Source organism: Falco punctatus (genome assembly GCF_963210335.1).
Source record: "Falco punctatus genome assembly, chromosome: 8".
NCBI classification, from domain to species: domain Eukaryota; kingdom Metazoa; phylum Chordata; class Aves; order Falconiformes; family Falconidae; genus Falco; species Falco punctatus.
Window position 1 is genome coordinate 15,460,819 of NC_137588.1, and position 18,223 is coordinate 15,479,041.

Sequence of the window (18,223 nt, forward strand, 5' to 3'; positions counted from 1 at the left end):
TCAGTCTGATCTGGTTCCTGAAAATGTCTAGATTTTGCAGGAGACTTAGCCATGTTGTTAGTATTGTCGTCCTCACCCCAGCACAAAGTAATCTCATTGTAGAGCCGTCCTCTTCAAAGTATTTCACTGTTGAAATGTAGCTAGGTATTTTCATTTTTCTGCAGTTTTAGTTGTCAGGCACTGAATGATTTAAAACCTCTCATTTTTGTTTGTGGAAGTGTCATAAAGACTGATTGCATTTAATGACAGATCCAAACTGGAGATTTCAGCCCATCAGGGCAGTGATTGTCCCCCTGTACTCAGCACCGGTGAGATTGCACCTTGAACGCTGTTTTCAGCTTTAGGCCCCTCAAGAAGGACGTTGAGGTGCTGGAGTGTGTCTGATGAAGAGGAATGAAGCTGGTGAAAGGTCTAGAGGAGAAGAGTTGTAAGTAGTGGCTGAGGGAACTGGGGTTTTTTAGCCTGGAGAAAAGGAAGCTCAGGAGAGACCTTATTACTCTCTACAACTCCCTCCTCTCCCAAAGCTTTTAGTCTCTGTAATTGCCCAGAAAAAAACCCAGTATCAGTATTGGTCAGAAGGCTTAATAGCCTTTGCTGTATACAAAGTGCAGACAGTATAGGTCTCTGTACAGAGACCTGACCCACATGAGCTTATATGAATAAATTAGAGGAGGACCAGTGAAAAAACCTTCACAAGTTTTTTTGGCTGAAAAGATCTCAAATTCTTCTAGAAACCATAGCAGCCTATAGGACTGCAATTGCTTATTTTCCCTACCTGCTGGTATCCAGCTCTGAAGTCAACCTTCAGAAGCCAGGAGCCTCCCTGGAAATAGCATCCATTTCAAATCAGAAGTAGCATGCTGACTCCAGCTGGAAGTTGTCCAGGGAAATGAAGTTTGCACCCTAGTCAAGATGAGGTTTGACTGCTGAAATAGTTCAGTGGCAAGGTTTTGGGTTAAGGATCTAACAGCTGGAAGTTCAAAGTTGGAGATTCTACCCTGCTCTGCACCAGGTCTACCCTTACCTTGTCCTAGGCATTCCTGCCCCCACCACTGGTTTGTTTGTGAAGCAGCTTGAGAACTGCTGCAAATTATAGCTCAAACTGTTAAGGAAAAGCCAAGTCACTGCCAGGAATTAGTTTACAAGCAGGTCAATAGTACCTGCAGTCAGAGCAAGAGTCCCCAGGAGAGGGAGAGGGTGGACAGCTGGGAACTTCTTGACAGCTCTCCCAGAATAAGTCATCTCCACAGCCCCCCTTGTCTGTGAAATGGAAGAGGCATGCAGTTGACAAAAAAGAAAACAAAATAAAGATGGAAATAAAAATAATCAACATTTCGGGTTTCAGTCCTGTGGAAACCTTCAGCATTTCAGGACTTTTTTATTCCTGCTTAGGACAAAATGCTGATATGTTAACTATTGTTTTTTAAGAGAACAGAAATTCTCCAGGAACAAATATATGAAAATGTAGAAATATTTAATTTTTATTTTTCAAATGAAAACTATGGGCTTTTACTTTTGTGTGTGGCATAGTCAATATTTTCTTGTAGAAACTTCTTTCATTTTGTAGCAACTGCTTTTCCTTTTTCCCTTTTTCCCTTTTTCTCTTTTTCTCTTTTTCTCTTTTTCTCTTTTTCTCTTTTTCTCTTCCTCTCCTCTCCTCTCCTCTCCTCTCCTCTCCTCTCCTCTCCTCTCCTCTCCTCTCCTCTCCTCTCCTCTCCTCTCCTCTCCTCTCCTCTCTCTCCTTTCTTCAGATTTGTAAAAACTAGGCTGTGTTTTCTATGAAGCATGGCCCATTTTGTTCTAGAGTGACCTCAAGCCCCACGCTGAGGAGCTGTTCAAAGCTTTGCCAAACACTTCCCCCAGCCCTTAGATTTTCTTCTAAAGTCTCCTAGTCAAGTGTTACCTGGGCTTAGTCCTACTTACAAGATCTAAAAAGATCACATCTTGCAATGATATAACTCTAGGCATGAGAAAAGTATACTGTTATGTAAGTCACACTTAGAACTACTCATCCATCACAGGCTGAGATTCTGTCCTGTTCCTTTCATTCACACCTTAGAACTGCTGCTGCACCAGAGGAACACAATAAGTTGTTATTAGCAAAAGTGTGGGAAAAGGGTTACAATTTGGTGTACAGATGTATGCATGCCCCTCTCTCAGAAGAAACGACGAATAAACTGCAGTATCCAAAAGGCAATTGGATTGTGCTTTTGTCATTCTTACCCATGAACAACTCTGATCTACATGTCTCACTGTCTAATGTGACACTGACTGTAAACACAAGGATTTGTTCTCTGCTTACACCTCTGCAAATAGGTGTAAATTCTTAATGTAGTACGGTAATATTTGTCTTAATTGTACACTTTGCAGGCAGAACACCTGTGAAAAGTGTACTGTAAGAGAACAAAATCCTCCCTGACTACATTACAGATCAGGAAGCACAAGAATGCTTGCGGTTTTGAACTTTGGGATGAAGATGATCCAGTTTGGCACTCTTTTTTCAGTATGAATATGTAGTCAGCTCCCTGCTCTAATGCCTTTTCACCTCTATTGTTTTTTGAATATATTTAGTCTACCATTCTTAAAAACTTTCAGTGACAATGATTTGATAGCCTCCCTAGGAAATCTAGGCCTATGGTACACTCCTGTTACAGTTTTTAATGATTAGTCTAATGTTTGTGGTAATTTCAGTCTATTACAACTCATCCTGCCCATCACCAGTGGGAAAGCAAACCCATCCCTTTCTCTCTGAAGCTGTTCTTTCTGCATTTCAGGACTTAGTACAGCTCCTCTTCTTGTTACCTTCACCACACCAAGTACCACTAGTTTTTGCAGTCTTTATGCTGTCTTTTCTTGTCAATCTTCTTTTGCCTCCCAAGTAGTCTGTATTTCTTCTACATGGGTACTGCTCCAGTGGAGGCCTTTAACAGTGGAGCTTGGAAACATTATTTCATATGATATGCAGGTTATGCTCTTGCTCTATGCCCCCCCCCCCCCCCCTTTTTTTTTCATACACAGATGCTATGGTGCTGTCAACTCATGTTCAGCTTTGTGATCCTTTCTTACAGAACTGTTACCAGCCTGGTTCTGTACTTGCACTGTTGATTGTTGCTGTTTAAGCTCTGTATAGTTTGTAGATTTGGTGGGTGTCCTCTCTAATCTATCATCTAGGCTCCAGTGAGAATATTAAATCATCCCTATGGAACCCCACTAGGTCCACCTTCTCATTTTGACAGTGAATGATTTTCCAACCAATTCTGCACTGCCTGACTAATTTTGTCCGACCCACCCTTCCTTATCTTCTATTTCAAAGTACCATGTTAACGTCAAAAACCTTGACATTTTCTGTTTTCCCCCTAAAGCTATTCCCCTGCCATAGAAGGAAGTTAGACTGGTTTGACATGGTATCCTTGTCACAAATCCATGTTGGCTATTACTCTCTTTTGTTTTCTTCTAGTTATTTAAGTAATTTGTTTATTTGTTCCAACATTTTTCCAGGAATTGGATTTTAGCTCTATTATTTCCTGACGACTCCTCCTTTCACTATTTAAAAAAAAAAAAAAAAAACAAAAAAAAAACCAAACACACCCCCCCCCCCAAACCCAAGCATTTTTCTTTGGCAGTTTTCTGAAGCCTGACCCTTCCTTTGGGGAATCTTGGTGCTCAGAGACATCTTCAGCCAATTCTCTAAATATCTTGGGATTTTCATTAAGCCCAGATGACCTGAAAATATGTGAATTATCCTACCACTCTGTGCTGCAGCCTCAGCATGTGTTCAGGACTTTGTCATGCTAAGTGCTGGGCATAAGTAATAAAGATTGTTCTGTCACTGAAGACCTGATTAGCTGTACGTATGGTAAGCGAGACTAAGCAGAAGCCTCTGGCCAGACAGAAGGCAAGTTAAACAATGAAACATTCTTCATTAGCTTAAAAGATAAAAGTGCCCTCTTACACATGGTCTGGCTGTTATCAGACATTTTGCAGGCATTCCATCAGGGGGGATTTTCAAGCCAGAGTCAAAAGAGGACAGTGTTTTACACAGATCTTCTCTAAAGAAATAGAAGAAGCGGGTACAAAGACTACACAAAGGAGTGAGTGTTAGGAACAAATAGTGAAGAAGAAATCACCTAGACTGCTAGTCTGGCCACTGTGTGCAGAGCTGGAAGCACAAGCCATGGGCTGAGTTAAAGTTGTTAAAACAAGTGGGGAACATAAGGATGGGCCTCCTGCCATATGCTGTCAGGCAGCATCTGGGTCCACTGGTGTGTTTTGGTGGTGTGTGTCACTGGCAGGTGCTTTCCGCCCAGCATCTCTGCCCTTGGAACCCACTCAGATGACCTCCCATCATGGTGCTGTAGCCATGGGGAGGTGGTGTGAATTCAGCTGATCCATGGCTTGAGTGAAGCCTTATTTTGCCTTCTGTTTTCTCCCTCATTTGGCACAGGGTTAAACTGCAAAGGTTTGCATGAAAGGGTTAGTGTGGTTCAATTTGGACAGGGCATATTTGCTTATTTGCATATTTGCAAATTTATATATTGGCATATACTCTGATCCACTCAGTGCTTAGCTGCAACTGCTGTTAGCCCATCAGCCCAGAGGCCAGGTGGATGTTGGACACTGGCAGGAGGGCTGCAGACTTCTGCCTTGAATGTTAAGTATTACAGTGGCCTGGCCAGGGAAATGGGGTGAATGTCCTGGTCGGAAGAATGACCAGAGCAGGGAAGAAAGAGGAGGCTGTGAGAGGTCATTGGCCGAAGCTATTTTTCACTCAGAGGCTTTGGAGAGCTCTGGGTCCTGGTCAGGGGCTAAGGCACGGAATGGTTCAGAGATATCATTCCTGGCTGCTAGAACAGCTGAACTCAAATTGGACCAAAGTGGCGATGGACAAACTAACCCAGCCTTCTTCTCCTGATACAACTGAGACTGTTCTTATAAATTAATATTTTAATTGTTTATTAATGACTTGTGAGCCACGGGGGGATAATTAGTCTGCTAAACAGCAGGTTCAGCAACCTCACCAGCCGCTCAGATTACTATCAATGGCAGCCCTTTTACCTTCATAATCCTCAAATGGCATTAAGGATTACTGTTAATGCTGTGATGCTCCAGTTGAGCTCAGCATTGCCAAACAGCATTAAACTATACATATTCTCCTTCACAGCATGGGCCTCTTGGCTGTAGATATTGTTTCTCTGTTGGGCAGCTTAATTAATTCAGTCATTGCACCTTGCTGTATAACAAGAGAGAAAAGTGCAGTGGCTGAAAGTTTCATCCTACTGCCCAGAAGGTTTAAATAAACAACATAAAAATAAAGAATAAAGCCCTCTAGCCCACGTGTTATGCAGGGCCCCAGCCGAGCCCATTGGCTGTGTTTGCCAGACTGCTGCTGAACTATGCTGCAGGTGTTCTCTGTCACAGCGACACATGTTTGAACCAGGAGCCCTGTGAAATCCGAAAAAGTGCACTTCCTCTGCTTTGTCAGCACGGCTCCCCTTTGCCTGCAAGGTTTTTCAAAAGTATGAGGGAAATGACTCACCCAGCAGAATGTGGGAATTATCCTGTTTAGCTGCTCTGCTTTATCCTGTCAGAAAAGCACGATGAAAAACTCTAGTCACAAGAGACCAAAGGGGTTCCCACATAACTGACAGACACCAACTGTTTGAGAGCACTCAGATCCTGTTATCGAGAGGAGCCTGACCCCTGTGCTGCACCTCCATTTATCATCATTTTAATCCAATTGGAAGTCTTTTCAAAAATCTCCATGTTCTTTCATCCTTTTCCCACTTTCTCTTACCCCAAATGTTCTCTTCTTCTCTCCTTTTTCTTGTTTACTTTTAAACTCTCTGCCTTCCCAAGTATTTTTTGATTTTTTTTTAAGATATGGAAAAGGATAAATTTTTAGAGATGTTCCCAGGCCAAACATTCTCTGTTAATGCAGTATAAAGAGAAGATTACTTCACCAAAATCAATGGAGTTAGTCCAGATTCAGCTGTCGAACTGGGCAGAATTCAGCTGGCTAAGTCCCTTTTTTTTTTTTCTTTTTAATCTCATAGTGATCCTGAAAGATGCCAGGCAGCAACTGAAAAAAGTTTACTCATACAAGCTAAGGACCAAATTTCTCCTTCTCCTGTTTGTCATTAAGGCAGTAAGTGTTACTTTGCCAGGTATTTTACACTCAGAGTGAGAGATGGTTCTTACCCATGAGGTTCAAACTTTTCTTCATGATAGCATTTAAATGCCTGAGCACTTTTTAAGCACTCAGGGAGATTTACTTGTGTGTTTAATTTCCCATATCTGCCTAAATGCATTCAAAATCAGTGTCCAAAAGAGTTGGGGAAAAAATAATATTGTAATTCCTGTTTTATGGGTAGCAGAAGGATGGTTCTGAATGATTTTGTCCCTTGAAAATAGAATCTTGTGTTGATAGGCTGGCACAGTCCTCCTGACTGTATTGCCTGTCCACTGTGGGACCTTAGTCAGGATCTGGTCATGATGAGATGTTAGACTGTGACCGTGGAATACATGTTATTTTTCAGTCCCCATTCACAACACAAAAAGTAACAAGACTATGGAAGGTGTGGAGGGTCATTCTCCTTTCTGCTGCCCAGCTAGTAGGTGTTGCTCAGATAGTTGTTCTGTCCCTTGGAGCCAGAAAGACCCCTAGGATGTTTCTGGGTGCAGCTCTGGGAAGGTGAGAAAGAACTGCTGACATTTGCACTCAGAGCAGGAGGCTTGAGGGACAGTAGCACAAGTGCCTGCTAAGTGAGAGCTTCTGAGGTACTTATAGGCCCCTGAAGTATGGCTGGAGGAATAGAGATGAGATTGGAGTTTTCAAATTATTTTTTATTCTTATTAGGAAAAAAAATCAGCTGATGAAATTCCTCAGAAATCAGAAAAAGAACAAGCAAGCTTAAGCTCAGAAATTGTGTACTTTACTGGCTTGAACTAGCTAACCAATGCCAAGGGCTACATGAAACATCTTGGTTTTCATGGTGTCAGATACTTGTCATGCTTTGTCCTTGTATATACTCTGATATTATCAGGACCCATCAGTGTTTGTGCAGTGGTTTTGGAAAGCTGCCGACAATAAAGTCATGCCTTCTGAAAACAAAACAAATACCAAATAATTTTACTATGGTTTTGTGCCCGTATATTTTATGCATTCTATCTGCATGATAACTGCTACTGCCAACAAGAAGAAAAAAAAAAGAAAAAAATAGCAGTCAACAAAAGGTAAGCAGAGGCTTAAGAAGGGCTGAGGTCTAATTCTGGTTGTCAGTGGGGCCACACTGGCCCTGAAGGCTCACTGAAGCTGAACTGTTTGCCTAGCTCCGGCCTTTCCTAAGTGTTCCTGCATCTTCCTCAGTCTTTGGTGCCAGTGAGGGTGATGCATTGAGGATCTGTGATGCCTCAACCATTTGCACTTGCTGGCAGCATCTTTTGCTCTGCAGGTGCATGGTGTAGTTTGGAGCGTTAAGGCACAGGGCCTTTGTCTTTAGGTGTAGGTGCAGGAGAGATGGAGGAAGTGCAGAGCTCCTGGGGCACACTGCCTTCCTCTATAGGGAAAAAATTGCATAGGACCAGTTGTGACATATTTAAAGCATAAGTATTTTGAAGGTTAATTGGGTAAAAACATAAATTGTGGAAAGAAATGTGGTTTTATGATGATGGAGAAATTACAAGTGTATATCACAGGTTATCCAAGCCATCCTTGAACCATTCTGACCTTCAGATTTTCAAAACTAATTTTGGAGAATTATCTCCTCCCCCTCTCCCTTCCCCCCTCCCCTCCCTCCCCTCTCCATCCCTTTTGGATTGACCCTAAACTCTTGGAGAACGCCTGGGAAGGACAGAGGTAGGTAATTCTCCTTCTGTCTGGAATGTGAGCTACATGAACCAATTGCAGCAAAGTTTTTGCATGTCTGGTGGTATCTAGTTCTGGGTTTCTAGTCATTGTTTATCAGCCCTGTCATTTACAATAACCAGACATGAAATTATTCAGATTCCCTATAAACTTAGGTGGAAAAGTTTACATCATTCTCTCAGTTCAGTGTTTGTGTTGGGAAAGAAAAGATGGTGGCAAAAGTAAGGCTGAAACACCAAGTACCAACACTAAGTAGGAAATGATGATGGGGCAAATTGCTAAGCAGAAGCTGACGAAAGGAAAAGGAAGTTCACAACCACTCCCACTCATGATTATGTGAAGACTGAACTTTGCCCTTTGGTTCCCCTCCTTGTCTTTTCCTGGCTGAAACAAAGCTAATTTAAGTATTTTTTGATGTTCAAGATGTTAAAAAATCAAAAATGTAGGTCCAACTATCCATTGTGCATGAAATGATACTGAAGTTTCCCAAAGTCATCTGTAGGGAAGGTACGTCTCTGCTAAGCTAGAGCATCCCTACACTCATCCTTACACCTCTGATCTCTTGTGCTCAGTAAATCCTATTTATTTACTATTTATTTCACAATTTATACCATACAGCTACACTAAAATCCTATCAAGAGCCAATATGTAACACAGGTGAAAAAAATAAATTTAAAATCTGTAACAAGAAATATCTCCATTCACCCCATTTTTTCAGGTGGTGGAAAACCAGAACACATAAATAGATTATACACAGTCTTAAAAGCATTGCAAACATAGTTACAGATTTCTATGGTAAGAATTTCACCTTACAGGGACATTACAATTGTTACTTACATGAGGATATACTTAGTATGTAATAAAAAGGAAAAGCCTGAATTATTTATTCTAGAAGGTTTTAAATTATTTCCATGCAAACTTTTCTGAATAGATAAGACTGATAATATATTGGCTTTTAAAACAATGTTAATAGAAATGTATGATTTAGAAGCCCTAAACCCACAAAATTAATGAAGAGTGTCAGGTATCACATGAAACTTAATATTGAGCTGACTCTGAAAAGTGGTTGGGTAAAGCTGCAGTCTTGCTCAAGAGATCTGTTCATTGTTTGCATTTGCTCCCTTTTCTGACAAAAATATCTTGTGTTGCTTGATATTCCCATTAGCACTGCAGCATCAGAATGGCTGGGGAAAAGAATTGCCTCCAGTTCTTTCCTCTGCATGACAAGAAGAATACTCTTGCTAGTTCATTTTCATTTTAGCACCTGTGCAAATCTACTTCATAAACTGAAGGCAGTGCAGCTCCCTGTGCTTTACCGAGGCTGTTGCTGGGGCTGCAGAGCTTTTCTGCTTTCCTGGATGCTAAACAGAACGAAAGGAATCCAGCATGACTCTCATCCCAGGCTCAGTTTGCAGTGCTGGTGGTTGTGAGAAAATCTGTACAGTAACTGCTCTACCCAGAAACTGAATAGGTGTCTTAGCCAAAAATAAGCCTGGAGCCCCGTAATGTAACTTCAACAAACACTTCTGTAGCTTCTGTTGCTGAGCACATTATGGCTTTTAGAAGGCTTCTTGGGAGACAGAAGGGAATAATTCTCAACAAATAATTCATTTAACAATTCTCTTTTTTTTCCTGTTCACAAACAGTTGTGAAATTCTCACATTGATTCATTATTTGAAATTATTTTCCAGTGAGTTCATGGAAAAATACTAAAGTTTCAGATCATGTCAGCTGGAAGTGTTAGAATTAACTGTGCTTTCACACTGTGAAGCTTGTAACTAACTGATACAAGTTGAATTGGCTATACTTGAGCTATACAAATAATAGTGTGTTTAATAATGTGCAAATGTTGACGTACAGAACATTTTATTTGAGCAGTCTATATTGGTTCTGTAAGTCACCTAATCAAGGCTGGGAAACATAACCACATACCTTTCTTTGGTGGCTAACAAGTTATGATTTGGATTTTAGCTGCAATGTAAGCGTTTAGTAATGCCAATACATATTGAAAGTATGGTGGTATCTGCCAAATATGTGCTTGTAACAACAGTGTAGGATACTTCTGGGACTTCCTGTGTACCTTCATGTTTTTTGGAGGTTGGTTGGTTGATTTTTTTTACTTCTTCTTTGTTTAGTCTAAAGAATGAGGAGTCTACACAGTGGTGATATTTTAAGGGAGAATATATTCTCAACCCACCTCTACCTTTAACCAAATTTTTCATCAGGGAATTCATTAGCATTTATGTACACTGGGAGTGATAAAAAAGTTTTATTTTGTGGGGGTTTTCTCCTGAGCATAACTTAGAAGAATTGCAGAATGTATTTGCTGGTCTATTTAGTAAGAGCATACTTTACCATCAGTGCTCAGGGAGTTTGTAACTTTCATGAAGTCTTGTAAGTAGCTCCCAGGGGGAGTTGTATAAGATTTGGCTTTGTTTCTTATTTCAGTGTGAACACAAATGTACCTGAGAATTTATTGAAGTTATAAGAGTCAGCTGGATAAACTAGAGAGTTTATTGCAATAAACTATACTTTTCTGCTCACGGTAACCATCTTAGCTGCTGACCAGTACTTGCGACCTTTAAAGCTAAGCTTGCATGGTCCCTGTTTCCTCACTAGCTATCAGGCAGTTATTCAAGCTGGAATCTTTCCCATAGTTGATGTTAGACTGACAGCCAATCCCACAAAAACTGTGGGTATAAGAACTTCAATAGACCATAACTGTGGCTGCCAGAGATGCTGAGTGTCAAGAGCACAATGTTGGTTTCAGTGAAATTTGCACCTGCTTATACCAGATTTGCACTTCTTTCCAGCAAAGAGGCAGTAGATGGGGCTAAGCTTTCAATCACAGAGCTCTGTGGCGTGTTGCTGCTCCTTTCTGCTGGGAAGATGCTATGGGTATGTCCCAATGAGCTGACCAAAACATGAACCAGACATCCCAGCTGCTTTGTAATGACCCTGATAATTCATGTTAAGACAAAAAACTTACTTGAAATCCAGTCATCTGCTATATAGCATGTCGTTTCTACAGATTTGCCTACAGGCTGAGGTAGTGGCTGTACAATGTCAGGTAGAGGGACTCAGCGTAAGGGGACTCCCTGTGTTTTCAGACTAACCAGCTGCTCCTTTTGTTGTCTGATTCACTGCTGTTTAATCACCAGTGTACCTGACATACAGAGTTTCTTTCTTTGAGAACCCTTCTAATACAATGCCTACAGACTGGGAGCTCTTTATCTAGACATGGCTTTCACTCAGCCCACCTGGGAGGAGTGTCAGACCTAAACCACTGTGGAGTTGGCTCCTTTCCATACTATCTCCTATCAGTTCCTCTGAAGGAGCCACAGTTATCCAGCTGAGATGACCTGTCCTGTGAGATTTGCTTATTGCAATAAATCTTGAAGAGGAAGGAAGTGAAGTGGTGGTGGAGCGGTGGTAGTGCATTGCTTTTTATGGTATTGGCCTTGCAGTAGTCTCAGACTTATCCTGGACCAGATGGTGGATAAAATTCAGGCAAGAACTCCTACCCTCTACAGGTTTGAAAGTCTTTTGAGGTTTGCATCTCTGTGTTCCACTAGGTGTTGGATGCGTTGCTTGTAAAGACATAAAGCTCATTGACCTTTGCTATCCAGAATGAATATTTTTCCTTCACGTCTCACTCTATTGGACAAAAGCACAGGGGAGGTCATCCTTTTGATCGAGAAATCTGCTTGAGAATGAGATGGTGTCTGTGAGGCACATAAAGGAGCTTTTCCTTGTGTCTGTGGGCAGGAATGTCATTTCTGCGGTAAAAATAGGCAACTGCCAGCAGCTGAGCAGGCCAAAGGAATCTCCTGGCTTAAGGTAGAGACTGGCATCTGGCCTACTATAAATATTGCTATTGTCCCTTTTGTCCATTCTGTTTGTAGAGTCTCTCCAGTATTGTCATGGCATTGTTCATCCTTCCTTCATTGCAAAGCAGCGGGCACTTGGCAGATGGCATCTCGTTCCTCAGGAGGCTCCATGGCTGTCACAGAGAAAAGTGGTGCCTCTCTCATGACTGTCATTCTCATGTGCCATGTCTCAGAAACAAGACTGTCTTGGTATTGTGTGCTGCTCTGTCCCTCCAGACACTGCAGGGCTCTGTCTTGAGTTAGTTGCAGTGACATTTTGTCTCTCTCTGCTGCCTCCTTGAGCATCAATTGTCGTATCCACCCTTTGCTCTCCCCTGCTCTCTCAGCTGAAAATAAAGGAGTCTCTGTCACTCCTGTAGGTCCCACAGACAGCCTAAAAGGACCAGAGCAGGCTCTCATGTCCCTGCCACTTCTCTGTGTTACAGCATGCTGTTTTTTTCAAGGTGTGTACCTGTTTAAAGAAATCATGAGGTGATGCCTTCTACTCAGCTCTGAAATTCTCAAAACCACTGCTATTAGTGTCCCTGTCACATTTTTTCTGACCAACTCTGAACCACAAGATACATAGAAGTGAGGAGAGGAAATTCATTCTTGTGGGATTTCATATTCCCTTAGCATATTGTGTGCCTTTCTACTTTTCACCTTTGGGCAGAAATGGAGCACTTCTGATCAAGGCTGAAAGTATGTTGTTTTCCTGTCTCACTGTGAAAGTAAGGGGTTTTTTGTGTTTTATTGTTTGTGGGTGTTTTTTTTTCTTTCTTAAACGAGCAAACCCAGACTTATGAGTTGCCCACAGAGGTTTTGAGTTAAGGAATCCAGGGCAAAAGCTGAGGCTGTATGAAGATGTGTAACAGGTTCTCCCTAGCCTTTCAGATTAGGATGAAAAGGAAAAAGTGCCAGCTGGTGTTTGTAAGTCTAGGTAACTGCACATTGAGGTCTTCTTATGCAATTTTCTTACATCTGGTGAAGGAATAAAGGGAATTTATGGGTACACCTGGTATCAGCATGGTGCTTTAACATGGTCCCATAAAATGACCAACCTAATCAGAGTTTGATTTATTTTCTCCCTCCCATGCCCAGAGAGCACAATGAAACTTTGGATTTCAAAAAGAAGGTGGTCTCTAAAGAGAGTGTTTTGGCACAAGATAAGGCAAGCTCACACTGCCTGATCCGAGACACCAGCCTCTGTGAGAAGGTGCCAAACCACAGGGCTCCAGCAAAAGACCCTGCCAGTCTGCCTTGGCAAGGTGTTGCTGGTGGCTTTTCTTGTGGGCAGCAAGAGTGTGAGGCACTGCCTTGCGGTTCTGGGCCTGCTTCTCTGCTCCTGAGCTGCTGTGACACAACCTCTTAGGGCTTTTATCTGCATTGCTCTGTCTACAGATGTCATGTTATGAGATGCACATTTTGTATCTGCTGATGTCAGCATGAAAAGAAGGAAATCGTCTTTTCACTTAAAGTGTTGTAAATCAGCCCAGTAAACCAGACTATACATTATGCTTTTGTTACTGAGAGTTAAATTACAAGGAAATGAATGGTGCATAATAATTCCCCATGTCACCGAATTCTCCACTTCTCAGCAAAATAGTCTCTCACATAAGCAGGTTTACAGTGCTCGCCCCATCGCTGTGGAAGAGGCGCTCTCTAGTGGTTTTCTGCCTGAAAAATTGCTCCTGGGTGGTGGCAGAACGGCTCCAAATGGATTAATCCAAATGCAGAGAAGGGTGATCATGCCTGGCTGTGTTCAGGTGAGTCATGTTATCACAATCCAAGATTTGTTTTGGTGAAATAATAAATCCCTCAAAAGGCTAAGGGGTTCTTTTGTATTTATTGAAAGTATTATTAGTTAAACTGTGAGCTCGTGTTTATCATGTGTGCAGCCTTATTCCATCAAGGATAAAAGGTAACCAATAATTCCATTTTGAAAAGTAATGTTTATTTCGGTTCCAAATTGCATTTGGTGATCAGCATTTGTAGGGCTGTGCTTTCTTCAGCTGAGTTTGGTGGCTGAAGGCTGCAGAGCAAATGTGCACTGCTGGTTGCCTGCTATAGATTTAACAAGCAAGTTTGAATAGATCACTAAAAGAAAGCTTGGAAACAGACAAAACCAGGTCCACATTTACATATCACATGTGCAACATGCATACAAGAATGTATACAGCTAGGTATAACTAATCCTCTCTCATGCCAGTTTTACAGATACCTCTAGCCAATGTTGTCAAAAGGAATCTTAAAACACTCAAGAATCCAACCATCTGGGTCCCAGGGGTATGTGAGCTATGAAAGGGGGATCCTTTACATATGAGTCATTCTTTCAAGTAGAAAGGGGCACCCAGGAAAAGGGGTTTGTTTGCAGCATTACGACCCCTCCTCATACTGCTTCATCCCCCTGCAGAACTAGGCTCTGTACAGCTCAGGGATGGATGGATGTGTGAGCAGGGGAAGGTGGGGCAGAGGCCGGGGGACATACACATCACATCTTTTCAATTTCTTGAGTTTGAGCCTAGAAGGTATCTGCACGTTCAGGAAATCTTTTTCTGATATTGGTCCTGTGGGGAGGTTAACAAACAAAGAGAGACCAAGGAAAGAGTTTAATTACAAACAAAGGCTGGTACAAAAATTCTGAGGCTTTGAAGGAATGGTCCTTGTCGCTTAGAAGCCCCTTGGGATTTGCTAGATTTAGGCAGTAAGCCTTACAGCCTGCTGTGTCAGAAGAGTTCGATAAAGGGCTTGACATATGTTTTGGGCAAGATGTCCCACTGCAGGATGATGGTGTAAAGTATATGAGATTTGTAGTAGCTAACACAGGGTAGTATTTGCTCAGCCCCTCTGAATTCAAGAGGATCACAACACTTATAGGCTGAGGAAAGCTCTGCTAGGGATACCTAACTTGCAGGCTGAGTAAACAGCTTCTTCTGTCTGCCAGCCGTCCTCAGTTTCAGTTTCTAACTGGATGCTAAAAAATTATGCTACTTCAGAGATCCTTTGTGGAACATGGTGACTGTGTTGTAATTTGACTTTTGGAGCTGTGGGCTTGAGAAACTGATCTCCTAGAATGCACTGTTCTTCCACACTCAGAAAACTCAATGTCCATGTCATGCGCATATGAACATGTGATTCTAGCTGCATGGTCAACAAGATGATCTTAGCGGAAGCCAGTCAGGCTCAAAAGCTACCACACCTTCATCTTAGCAAAACATTTTAGTACCTTAACTCACAAACACAAGACTAATGCAGTTACTGGTTCCAGATGGTCCTCAGCCCCACTCCTGGGTGGTGCTGCTGTCTGTGGAACTGCATGTGAAACAACTCCTGCAACGCTTAGTTTTGCAGCTCAGTGTTAATAACAAGGTGTTACCAGCATGTTCAGGACACGAGATGTACACTGCAGCTCTTCAGTTGCAGTTTCATTTTATAGCTCAGCTGTCCCTTACAAGGGGAAGGGAGCTTCCAGGCAACCAGCAAGGCAGCTCTGAGGGGCTGCTACTCTTAGGTTTAATCCAGTCCTTCCGTGAGTCAACACCCTTCACTTTGTGCTGGCTGTCTATTGGAGCATCCATCCAGTAAGAGCAGAGGAAGAGGTAATCAGGGTACTTTGTTGTCTAAGTACCTATTGTTTCCATTTTGCAAAAAAAGTAGACATTGATAATGTGAGGAAATGAGAGATTAAAGGACAGTGATACATGAAGAATTGATTATCTGAGCTTCTAAGCAGAGCGAGAGATGGCTTTTCATTTGAAAACCTTTTTTTTCCCCCTCTAATAAATACTGTAAGACATCATTTTGTGTTACAAACTAATGTACGTGGCTCCTTTTTTTAAGGGTAAGAAAAGAAAGAAAATGCTTTGTTTCTCAGAGGCACCATATGTACCACATGCTGCAGTTGCTATGGTAATTATTCGCATTTTATTGAATAGCGCTGCAAGGGGTTATACAGAAATGAATCTGACCGGCCAAAGTGCTTGTTAGAATTAATATGTCCAGTTATTTATAAAAGCCTCCATGAAGTACTTGAGGAAAATAAGTGTGTGAGGGAGAAGGAGGGAGGGAAGAAGAGGAGACGGGAAAACTTTCATAAAGCCAACAGCAAAACAGTGACATAACATCTTTTTCCCTCAATGGGAGATGGCATTCCATGAGCCCTCTTGCAGAAGAAAAACTAGCTAACTTGAGTTTATTTAAGTTATTAAGTCGTTAGAAGCCAAACTGTGGAATAATTCCTGCACGAAAATACAAGTGGAGAGCCAAACTTGAGGCTCCAGTAGGACTTAAAGTGTTAACTTCGATTGGCTATGTTTGTACCTCTTGCCCTTGGTTGAGTCAGACAAAGGGGACTCTATTTAGCTCGTGTGCTTTAAAGGCTGGCTTTTCAGAGTAGTGCTCACCTCCTAAGCTGACTGAAGTCCTGAGAGAGTGAATCACCTGTGAGATAACAACTTCCAAGATTTCAGAGTTGGCCAAAGCTGATAGGGCTTGAGGTCACAGCCTAAACATGATCTACAACTGAACAACTCTACTTTGGTGTTTCTCTGAAACTAACATTGCAGTTAATTGAGCTATCCAGGCAACAAATATTCCTAGGCAATGTAAATAAATTAACAGGAATTAATTTAGCTAATTAATTTGATTGCTGTAAATTGATAGAATTTTATCAAATGCATAAATCATGTCTGCATATTTTCTGTAAGGAGGTGATTAGCATGCCTTGATGTCAGAGGCACAGATAAAGCTCAAGACCTTATTGTACTTAAATTTAGAGGAACATACTTTTCCAGTGACACAAGTGAAATCATGTTCTTTGCTTGTAGCTAAAGGGATGTCTGTGTAGATTGGCATTTGCAGTAACTGGATTTTTTAGACCTGGGAAGGACATAATAAGGAAGGTCACTTACAGACCTGTAGATACTAAAGTTCTAATGAACTTCAGCAGCACAGCTTTTGGGCAATTACCATCAACCAGAACTCTGCCATGGTTTGCCAGATCCCTGGAGAATCACCAGTGCTTTGGGGATTCATGTCAACGGAGTACTTTGTGGGATCAGGGCCCTGTGTCACAGTGCTGCAGACGGGGTGAAAATTAGCTAGAGATTTAAACAGTGTTAAAGCAAGGCTACTGACATAGCAAGCTCTGCTGGTGCAGTCATCTTTCAGTGCTGTGCTTGGACAGCACCTATTATAGTGAGGCTGTGTTGTGTGAGTGGATTCTGGAGGGCATGAGTCTTGTAGCTCTTCAGTGAACAACACAGTTGATGTAAGAATGTGTCTGCTAGTTAAACTTGCAGGTGGCACCAGGCACGGAGGGCCTGCAGGCACATTGCTCAGCAGGAAGAGAATTCAGAAAGATATTTCCAGTTTGGGAGTCTTATCTGCAAAACAGTAGAATGAAATTCTGTAAGAACAATGTACAAATATCTGTATCTTATTAGGAGTAACCTGTTGCAAAAATGTTAGATGGGAAACAAAAAAATAAATAAAGCTGCAGAGCCAGGAGTCAAAAGTATGATGGCATTATAACAAAAGTAGAAGTGCTAGCAGATATATATAAAATTGTTTATAAATTAAGGACAACATTTTTTGCTGTATTTAGTACTTGAATGAAGTATTCAGTTTGGGGCCCTGTAGTTCATGGTATGGATTGCCTGGCTGGGGAGTAGAAATGACTGACAGCAACCATGAGAAATTCAGAAAATATGGCAGGTGAAGACACACTGAAGTATTTAAGGTTGTTCAGTCTACCAGAAGATAGTTAGGGGACATATGATAAATCTACAAACAGGAAAAATCTTGCTTCAAAGAAAAGGGAATAATCTCTTTTCCTTACCCATAACTAGAGATGAAGAGACATAATTGGTTTTAAAGGAGCATGAGATTTAAGTCATGATTAGGAGAACTTTTTGTATTGTAAGGTTAGTGGAAGACAGGGTAAAGCCAGAGGTTCCTGTTTGCAAGGCATGGAATGGGTAGAGATTTTTCTGTTCTAGGAGGAGGAGGAGGTTATCCTAAGAGGTCTTCAAGGCTCCACTTCCCATGATTATATATAAATCCTCATGAATCCACACACATAACATCATATACATACTGACTCACAATTCTTATTAATTGAAATTGTGAACGTGCACCAAACGGGGCTTTTGATTCAAATTCTTTATGGACTGTGCTGCTTCTTTGAAAGAGTCTCTCAAGGAAGTAAAAAAATACCCACAGAGTAAAGCAGAGCATAGGGAAAAGTAAAGAATTCCCTAAAAAATAATGTATGCCAAAAAGAAGGAATTCAGCTAGGCTGGCTTAACTTGAGAAGAATTGTAGGGACACCCTCCCCTCCAGAAAGAAGGTTGCCTTCTAACTGAACATGCATATGAAAGACATTGCATTCAACTACCTTGTTAACGTTAGGGTGACCCTCTGCTTTGGGAAAGAGGCTCTGCACAGGCTGTGAGAGAGGTAGCTGGGTTTAGACAGGAGCTATTGTCCC

The 18,223-nt window shown here is 41.6% G+C and overlaps 1 long non-coding RNA gene across 1 annotated transcript in view; it reads right to left on the reverse strand.

Moving 5' to 3' along the window:
* Positions 1 to 1,688: 1,688 nt before the first annotated feature.
* LOC308068895 overlaps positions 1,689 to 18,223 on the reverse strand; it is a 40,370-nt gene continuing 23,835 nt past the window's right edge. The window contains exon 2 of the long non-coding RNA XR_013930180.1: positions 1,689 to 17,117. This is a non-coding gene — a long non-coding RNA (uncharacterized lncRNA). The remainder of the gene's footprint in view (positions 17,118 to 18,223) is intronic.